The 9,586-nt window shown below is 44.5% G+C and overlaps 1 protein-coding gene across 1 annotated transcript in view; it reads right to left on the bottom strand.

Moving 5' to 3' along the window:
* The window catches only part of PDE10A (phosphodiesterase 10A), a 152,773-nt gene that overhangs the window by 39,497 nt on the left and 103,690 nt on the right, over positions 1 to 9,586 (bottom strand). The window lies entirely within an intron of this gene.

Below are 9,586 nucleotides of genomic sequence, written 5' to 3'. Positions count from 1 at the left end.
ACCATCCGTTAACTACCATCACCATCAGTTCAGTTCCGTTCAGTCGCTCAGTCGTGTCCGACTCTTGGCGACCACATGGACTGGAGCACGCCAGGCCTCCCTGTCCATCACCAACTCCTGGAGCTTGCTCAAACTCACGTCCATCGAGTCAATGATGCCATCCAACCATCTCATCCTCTGTTGTCCCCTTCTCCTCCAGCCTTCAATCTTTCCTGATTTTTCTCACCATCACTATATATTTTCATATTTACTGAAAAAACCCCCACATGTGACTCTGAAGACACAAATGGCTTTTTAAGAATTATATATCCATTTTAAAAGACTTCTTAAATTTTGTAACAAGTTTTTTTTTTTTGTCAGACGGCCAGCCATTCTATCTAGGTGGAGTGATTACCTGGTATGTTATTCTTGGACTCCCAGGCTTGGTGGGAAATAAACATCTGATGTTCATAAGCCACCTAGTCCATGGTATTTTGTTATAGCAGCACAAACAGACTAAGATGCAAAACAACTAAATTGAGACATCAGTTGACTTTTTTTCTGTGTCTCCTTTTAAAAATATTTAGCTTAACTCTTGGTGATCTCAGAGTCCTCTAGTCCAGGGAGTTTGAAAATTTGTTGATTGTAAAGCTCTTTATTGGCAAAATAAGTTTATAGATGCACGTGTAATAAATGTATGCCCCGTGAGAAATTACACACTGTGCTAATATATTGTTTGTATTATTAATTAAAATATAATAGAAAATTTAAAAGATAAAAAGTACATATTTTAAAAATATTGACTTAGCATGACTCTTGGTCACACTAAACAATGATATATTTTGAAATGAAGCACTATATGTTATCTGTTGTCAAGTTTTTTTCTTTATTACTTGGTGAGATGGTGGTGTGTGATTTAACACTTGAAAACAGTGGTACTAGTGGAGAAAAATATGCCAAAAGTGTGTGAGTGCGTGCTAAGTCGTTTCAGTCGTGTCCGACTCTTTGTGACACTCTTTGGACCACAGCTCTCCAGGCTCCTCTGCCCACGCTATTCTCCAGCCAAGAACACTGGAGTGGGTGGCCATGCCCTGCTATAGGGGATCATCCCTACCCAGGAATCGAACCCGCTTCCCTTCCATTTCCTGCCTTGGCAGGCAGGCAGGTTCTTTACCAGTAGCACCACCTACTGGAGAAAAATATGCCAAAAAGTTCAGTTCAGTCGCTCAGTCCTGTCCGACTCTTTGTGACCCCACAGCAGCACGCCAGGCTTCCCCGTCCATCACCAACTCCCAGAGCTTGTTCAAGCTCGTGTCCATCGAGTCGGTGAGGCCAAACAGTATGTGAGTCAAACAGAACAAAGGCAGGACTGCCTGTTCTTACACACTCACAGTTCTGCTCTCTAATCACTAATGTCTTTGACTGCAATTCAGATAAATTTCTATTTTCCCTGATGTAAATCAATTACTTTTGCAAACAATCAGCTGCATCTTTATATACTGTCAATCATGTTCAAAACCAGTGACAATCAGTGAAATTCGTCACACAGCAGATATTAATAAGTTGAAAGCTGTGTGATAAAACAGATTTTTTTAAAAATTCAACTTTTGAAGACAGAGAGGGAAACGGAAATAAAAAACAGATGGAACAAACAAAACAAATAACAAGATTATGGATGTACACCTAAACATAAGACATGCCTGGTCTAAAGAGCCTCATTAAAACAAAAGGTTATCTAAGCAGGAAGCAAAACCCCAACTCACACTGTCTACAAGAAAGAATCCTACTTTAAATATAACAAAGACTCAGACAGGGTCTTCCCTTGTGGCTCAGCTGGTAAAGAATCCACCTGCAATGCAGAAGACCTGGGTTCCATCCCTGGGCTGGGAAGATCCCTAGAGAAGGAAAAGGCTACCCACTGCAGTATTCTGGTCTAGAGAATTCCACGGACTGCATAGTTCATGGGGTTGCAAAGAGTCGGACGCAACTGAGCAAATTTCACACTTGAGAGGGTAAAAGTACAAGGCTGGGGATTCGTCAAACTCAGCAGTGGCCACAGGACTGGAGAAGGTCAGTTTTCATCCCAACTCCAAAAAGACAATGCCAAAGCACGTTCAAATTACCGTATAATTGCACTAATTCCACATGCTAGCAAGATTATGCTTAAAATTCTTCAAACTAGACTTCAGCATTACGTGAACTGAGAACTTCCAGATGTTCAATCTAGATTTATAAAATGCAGAGGAACCAGAGATCAAATTGCCAACATCCACTGGATCATAGAAAAAGGAAGAGAATTCCAGAAAAACATGTACTTCTGGTTCATTCAGTTCAGTTCAGTTCAGTCGCTCAGTCGTGTCCGTCTCTTTGCGACCCCATGAACTGCAGTACGCTACGACCTCCCTGTCCGTCATCAACTCCCAGAGTCCACCCAAATCCATGTCCATTGAGTCGGTGATGCCATCCGACCATCTCATCCTCTGTCATCCCCTTCTCCTCTGCCTGCAATCTTTCCCAGCATCAGGGTCTTTTCAAATAAGTCAGTCCTTCACATCAGGTGGCCACAGTACTGGAGTTTCAGCTTCAGCATCAGTCCTTCCAATGAACACCCAGGACTGATCTCCTTTAGGATGGACTGCTTGGATCTCCTTGCAATCCAAGGGAACTCTCAAGAGTCTTCTTCAACACCACAGTTCAAAAGCATCAATTCTTCGGTGCTCAGCTTTCTTTATAGTCCAACTCTCACATCCATACATGACCACTGGGAAAACCATAGCCTTGACTAGATGGACCTTTGTTGGCAAAGTAATGTCTCTACTTTCTAATATGCTGTCTAGGTTAGTCATAGCTTTTCTTCCAAGGAGTAAGCATCTTTTAATTTCATGGCTGCAATCACCATCAGCAGTGATTTTGGAGCCCAGAAAAATAAAGTCAGCCACTGTTTCCACTGTTTCCCCATCTATTTCCCATGAAGTGATGAGACTGGATGCCATGATCTTAGTTTTCTGAATGTTGAGCTTTAAGCCAACTTCTTCACTCTCCTTTTTCACTTTCATCAAGAGGCTCTTTAGTTCTTCTTCACTTTCTGCCATAAGGGTGGTGTCATCTACATATCTGAGGTTATTGATATTTCTCCCAGTCATCTTGATTCCAGCTTGTGCTTCATCCAGCCCAGCATTTTTCATGATGTACTCTGCATATAAGTTAAATAAGCAGGGTGACAATATACAACCTCAATGTACTCCTTCGCTATTTGGAACCAGTCTGCTGTTCCATGTCCAGTTCTAACTGTTGCTTCCTGACCTGCATACAGGTTTCTCAAAAGGCAGGTCAGGTGGTCAGTTATTCCCATCTCTTTCAGAATTTTCCACAGTGTATTGTGGTCCACACAGTCAAAGGCTTTGGCATAGTCAATAAAGCAGAAATAGATGTTTTTCTGGAACTCTCTTGCTTTTTCGAAGATCCAGTGGATGCTGGCAATTTGATCTCTGGTTCCTTCCTCTGCCTTTTCTAAAACCAGCTTGAACATCTGGAAGTTCTTGATCCAAGTACTGTTGAAGCCAGGCTTGGAGAATTTTAAGCATTACTTTACTAGCGTGTGTGATGAGTGCAATTGTGTGTTAGTCTGAGCATTCTTTGGCATTGCCTTTCTTTGGGATTGGAATGAAAACTGCCCTTTTCCAGTCCTGTGGCCACTGCTGAGTTTTCCAAATTTGCTGGCACATTGAGTGCAGCACTTTCACAGCATCATCTTTCAGGATTTGAAATAGCTCAACTGGAATTCCATCATCTCCACTAGCTTTGTTCGTAGTGATGCTTCCTAAGGCCCACTTGACTTCATATTCTGGTTCATTAACTACCCTAAGTACTTTAACTGTGTAGATCACAACTGGAAAACTCTTAAAGAGATGAGAACACCAGGCCACCTTTCCTGTCTGCTGAAAATCTTGTATTCAGGACAAGAAGCAACAGTTAGAACTGGACGGAACTATGGACTGGTTCCAAATTGGGAAAGGAGTACATCAAGGCCGTATATTGTCACCTTGTTTATTTAACTTATATGCAGAGTACATCATGCAAAATGCTCAGCTGGATGAATCACAAGCTGGAATCAAGACTACAGAGAGAAATATCAACAACCTCATATATACAGATAACACCACTTTAACGGCAGAAAGTGAAGAGGAACCAAAGAGCCTCTTGATGAAGGCAAAAGAGGAGAGTGAAAAAGCTGGATTACAACTCAGCATTCAAAAAACAAAGATCATGGCATCTGGTCCCATCACTTCATGGCAAATGGATGGGGAAAAAGTGGAAACAGTGACAGACTTTATTTTTCTTGGGCTCCAAAAGTCACTGTGGACAGTGACTGCAGCCATGAAATTAAAAGACGACTGCTCCTTAGAAGGAAAGCCATGACAAACCTAGGCAGCATATTAAAAAGCAGAGACATTACTCTGCTGACAAAGGTCTGTATAGTCAAAGCTACGGTTTTCCCAGGAGTCATGTATGGATGTGAGAGTTGGACCACAAAATGGCTGAACACCGAAGGATTGACGCTTTCGAAATGTGGTGCTGGAGAAAACTTGTGAGAGTCCTTTGGACAGCAACGACATCAAACCAGTCAATCCTAAAGTAAATCGACCCTGAATATTCACTGAAAGGACTGAGGCTTAAGCTCAAGCTTCAATATTTTGGCCACCTGATGCGAAGAGCTGACTCACTGGAAAAGACCCTCATGCTTGGAAAGATTGAGGGCAAGAGGAGGATGAGATGGTTGGATGGCATCACTGACTCAATGGACATGAGTCTGGGCAAATTCTGGGAGATAGTAAAGGACAGGGAAGCCTGGCGTGCTGCAGTCCGTGGGATCGCAAAGAGCTGGACACGACTTAGGGACTCAACAACAAGAACAACAGGTTGGAAAAGGTGTTTAACATTTACCACCAGTCTAGAGAAAACGGGAACAGCTGAAAATTCCAGATACCTAACAAAGTAGATTTCAGAGTAAAGATTATTACCGAGGAGATCGTTTCAGTGATAAAGGGGTCAGGCCATGAGGAGAATGAATACATAGGGTCAGCTGGTTTTCAGCAAAAGTACAAGGCAAGACCTCAGGGAAAGAAGAGTCTGCACCACTCAGGGGCTGACCAACCGGGCACCTGGATGCAGACAAACAAGTAAGTGCTGATCCTCATCTTATACCACATGCAACAGCTTACTCAAGTCAGCCACAGACTTAGATGTGAAACCCGTAGAACTTCTACAAGACAACACAGGAGAAAATCATTGTCATCTTTGGTTAGACAAATCTTTCTTTGATACAATGCAGACAGCATGATCACAAAAAGAAAAAAATCATGCTAGACTTCTTTGAAATTAAGAATGCTCTTAAGAAGAAAATGTTAAGAGAATGAGGAGCCAAACACTGGGAGCAAATATTTGCAAATAATCTGGCAGATGACTTACATCTAGAATATATAAAAGGACTATCAAAACTCAGTAACAAAACCCAGAAATTACAAACAACAGGCGAATGATTTGAGCAGACACTTCACCAAAGAAGACCCAGAGATGCAAATGTGGAGAGACTGGAACACTGCCAGTGATGCTGGGGATACTGGAAGTTGGTCAGCTTGGCGGTTTCTTAAACATCCCCCCGCCACAAAAGCCCACCAGTCTAGGCATTACTCAGGAGAAATGGAAGCACATGCCCACACACGGACTTGGACGGCTTTATTTGTAACAGCCAAAAGCGAAATAACTCAAATTTCCATCAACAGGTGACTAAACAAACACCTCATAATATATCTATACAGCAGAATACTCAGTAATAAAGAATGAATTATTTACACACGCAGTGTCATGGATGAGTCTAAAAAATAATTGTGCTAAGGGAAAGAAGTCAGACAGCAAGGAACACAGATTTTATGATTCCAGTCATATAAACTGGAAAATTCAAAGTAAGTTATGGAAAGTACAAGAGTGGTTGCCTGAAACGGGGGATGAAGATGGGGAGGACTGTGTGGGAACGGGTCACAGAGACTCGTGGGGATGATGGACACACCAGTCAGCAGGGGTGTGTGTGTACACTTGTCAGACTGCACACTCTAAACACATGTAGTTCATTGTATATTTATAAGCCTCAGTAAACTTCTTTTTAAAAAATGCTTGCTCCTAGTCTTTGTAAAGGTACGTAGGAATTTGTGTATGTGACACATAAATTTCAGCAAAAAGTCACATGATGATGATGGAAAATAACTGTTTTCAAAGTACTCTCTTCGTGGTATGAATTTATCTGGAAAAGCAATTATCTTCTTATTCCGTGTTAATGTTTCTTGCAATTTGAAAGTTCAGATTAAATGTTTATTTCTTTGAATACATCTTATAAGTAACAAAACACTGTCATTTGTCATCAGAAAAACATCAGCAATTTGGAATTTCTATCTTTTTGTGAAAGAAATATGTGTAAATAAACAATGAATTCAACAACTATTCCAAGTGCTTTGCCGCAAGTAGCAAAGCCTTTGTAGCACAAGGGAAATGAGTGGACATTGCAAAGCTGTCGTCCTAACATGGTTGAGGAAAAGCTGGGTCAGGCTTAGAAGTGCAGGCTGGACACCCCTGTCCGCTCTTCTTCCCTGTAGAATAGAAGGCCCCTGTCACAGGAGACCGCACCTGGACATGACACAGCCACCTGACGGACGAGCCGGGTGAAAGCTCCATCCGTGTACGCACAATCAAGAAAATGGACTTTCCCTCACAGCACTCCTTAAAAGAAGTTCTCACATGCTCCCCCCAACCCTCAATGGACCGTCACATCCCTCCCACTCGAGACGGTACCGCAGGTTCCGGCAGGAGGGCGAACAATCAACGGGGTTTACTTGGCAGTCACTGTGAGTCAGTACCGCCTGCTCTTCAGGGCCGTTCTGGGGGAGGTGCTAGTAAAAGTAACCATATTAGGCAGCAGAACAGCATTGCCGCCACAGTCGTTACCACCAGTGAGAGCGGCAGGCAGCCTTTCAGGGCTCCGTATACACCACTTTCGCAATCCTCACAAAATACTCATTTTCAGCATTTTACAAGCTTATGACCTCCGCTGAGAATAAACCACATTTTTATTTATCACTATGGGGAGGTGCTAGTAAAAGTAACCATATTAGGCAGCAGAACAGCATTGCCGCCACAGTCGTTACCACCAGTGAGCGCCTGCTCGGCGGCAGGCAGCCTTTCAGGGCTCCGTATACACCACTTTCGCAATCCTCACAAAATACTCATTTTCAGCATTTTACAAGCTTATGACCTCCGCTGAGAATAAACCACATTTTTATTTATCACTACGTATACTTTTAATAAGTTTATATTGTTCGTAAACATATAAACTGTTAATTTTATTAAAATTTTGTACTCAATGTAAGGCAGTAACACGAACTTTAACTTTACAGCAAAAAAAGAATTAGTTTCGGCAAATTTTATAGCTACTTGAGTCCCCGTTTTCTAAATGACCTTCAATATGAATAGTCGAAAATAACATATTACTAATAAATGATTCTGCTCTCTTCTCCCCACTGCGGATTGTTAATGAAGATGGACCGCCACGCTGTGTGCTGACTTTCTACAGACTATTTGTCTGTGACAGTGAGGAGTTAAGCTGGGCTCACTGTCCAGCCCAAGGGACAGCTAGCAGAGGGGGCCGCCGTCCATTTGGATGGGGGATTAATCTCAGACACGAGGCTATGGGAAAGGCACAAAGGCAGCAGGACGGTGGCCTGGAAACAGGAGCGTAACCTAGCTCGCGCCCACCACGCGGAGAGAACACAACCGCGTAATCTTACGGAGCAGCACCCCTACCTACTGGCTTTTTGCACAGACATGGGGGCGTGCGGAGGATGCGCTGACGTTACTCACATTCACAGGAGGCCTGGACTCACTTAAAGGTACACCAGCTAAGAACCAGGCTCCAGCTCACCTTTCTGGGTGGACCCTCCTCTCCTGCGCTGAGCTGCTGTGCGTCTTTAGGCAAAAGTTACTCGAGTGCTCTGCGCCCAGGTCTCCCAGGTACAGACGGTGGACATGCAGTGCCCGAGTCGGGAAGGACACGCGGTGTCCATGGGGTCTCACATGTAAGGAAGAGCACAAACTTGGACAAGTGGCCGGCAATGACCACCTCCTCCAGCACCGCGGCCACACCGCTGGGCTCCTGAGGGCTCAGTCTGCTGAAGAACTCTTGAGTGTCAGGGCTGTGACGGTGCGTGACGCTGCGTCCCACCTGCTGAGGATGTACCCTGGCTCCCAGGTCTGCACTCAGGATGCTCCTCGGGCGTGCGCCTGTCTGAGTGGGAGTCTGCACTCCACACAAACTGGGAAGTGCTACATGTAAAGCCCCTTCTTGGTTAGAGAGCTGGCTTTACCAGCTCGCCACTGGCTGCAGGCAATCCATAGATGCAAGGGGCTCAACCCCTGCTGAAACAAACTGGGTGCTCCTTCCCCTTCACTCTAGTCACATGCCCAACCTAACTGCCGGAATATCTGCTAAAATGCAGATTTTCAATGTGATGTCAATAGCATTAAATGACGTCAGTAATGAAGTCAATGTGGCCCCCTAAGTAAACCTAAAACAAAAAACACGGTCCACACAGGTATGGACAGGAAGCCTTGTGCTCTGTATGCAGTAGCATGAAATAGGGCTACAGCGGCGAGGGCAATGCCAGGCCCAGCTGAGGCTGTGCCCCGTGCCCTGTGTGGGACCAAAGGCCCGCCTGTGGCTGCAGGGAGGAGTTCCTGGGCTGAGGACCCTGCAGAGAGACAAGGTTACCTGGGTCTCCCGCAGGGGAAGCAATTCCAGACGGATCTGAGTAAGTAAGTAAAAATCAAGTAAGTAAAGGAATGGAGGAATGAGGAAATCCAGGAAAGAAGAGACCAACACGAGGAAAAATCAACAGATTGACGTCCCTGTTAAGAACTGAGCTGATAAAAAAGAATCGAGAGACTAAAAATACACCGTCGAAAAAATACAGCATCTGATGTGTGGCTTCCTCTGCCTGCACGTCTATTCCAGTTTATGGAGACCACGGTACCAAGATGCAGAGAAATGACTTTTTTTCCTTGACTAGCTCTGAGATGTAAGTGTTTACAAAGCTGTCTTTCTCGCGGGCGGGTGAAGGGCAGTGCGCCGAGGACTCCAGGGCCGCATCCAAAGCTGGCCGGCCACACACGTGCTGCGGGACCTTCCCTGGGTTACTTCATCCATGTATCTGTCTCTCTCACATCAAGTGGAGCTAATCACAGCCTCCCTCGGGATAGCTGTGGGACTAACGAAGGAACCGGGATCCAGGTCTTGGTCTTTACTCTAGAGGTCTATGATCTGACATCCTCCCCTGAAGAAGGCTCTGACAGGAAACTCTCTTGCAAAGAAACCAATCGCTGGCTTACAGACACTGACACACGGTGGGAGCTCTCTGCGTTTTCTTTTTTCTTGAGGAGGATGCTTGCCTCAACAAAGCCAGTGTTACTGTAAAGAAAGGCAGTACGTTGGTCTTCCCTCTGCATTGAACAGAAACAAGTCCAATACCAGCTGCTCCCCAGACGGGAAGGCGCGTGGAGAGGG

The sequence above is a fragment of the Bison bison genome, unplaced genomic scaffold, assembly GCF_000754665.1.
Source record: "Bison bison bison isolate TAMUID 2011002044 unplaced genomic scaffold, Bison_UMD1.0 scf7180017864122, whole genome shotgun sequence".
In the NCBI taxonomy this organism is placed as follows: domain Eukaryota; kingdom Metazoa; phylum Chordata; class Mammalia; order Artiodactyla; family Bovidae; genus Bison; species Bison bison.
The sequence above is the reverse complement of the archived record's forward strand: the minus strand, read 5'-3'. Positions and strand labels throughout refer to the sequence as shown.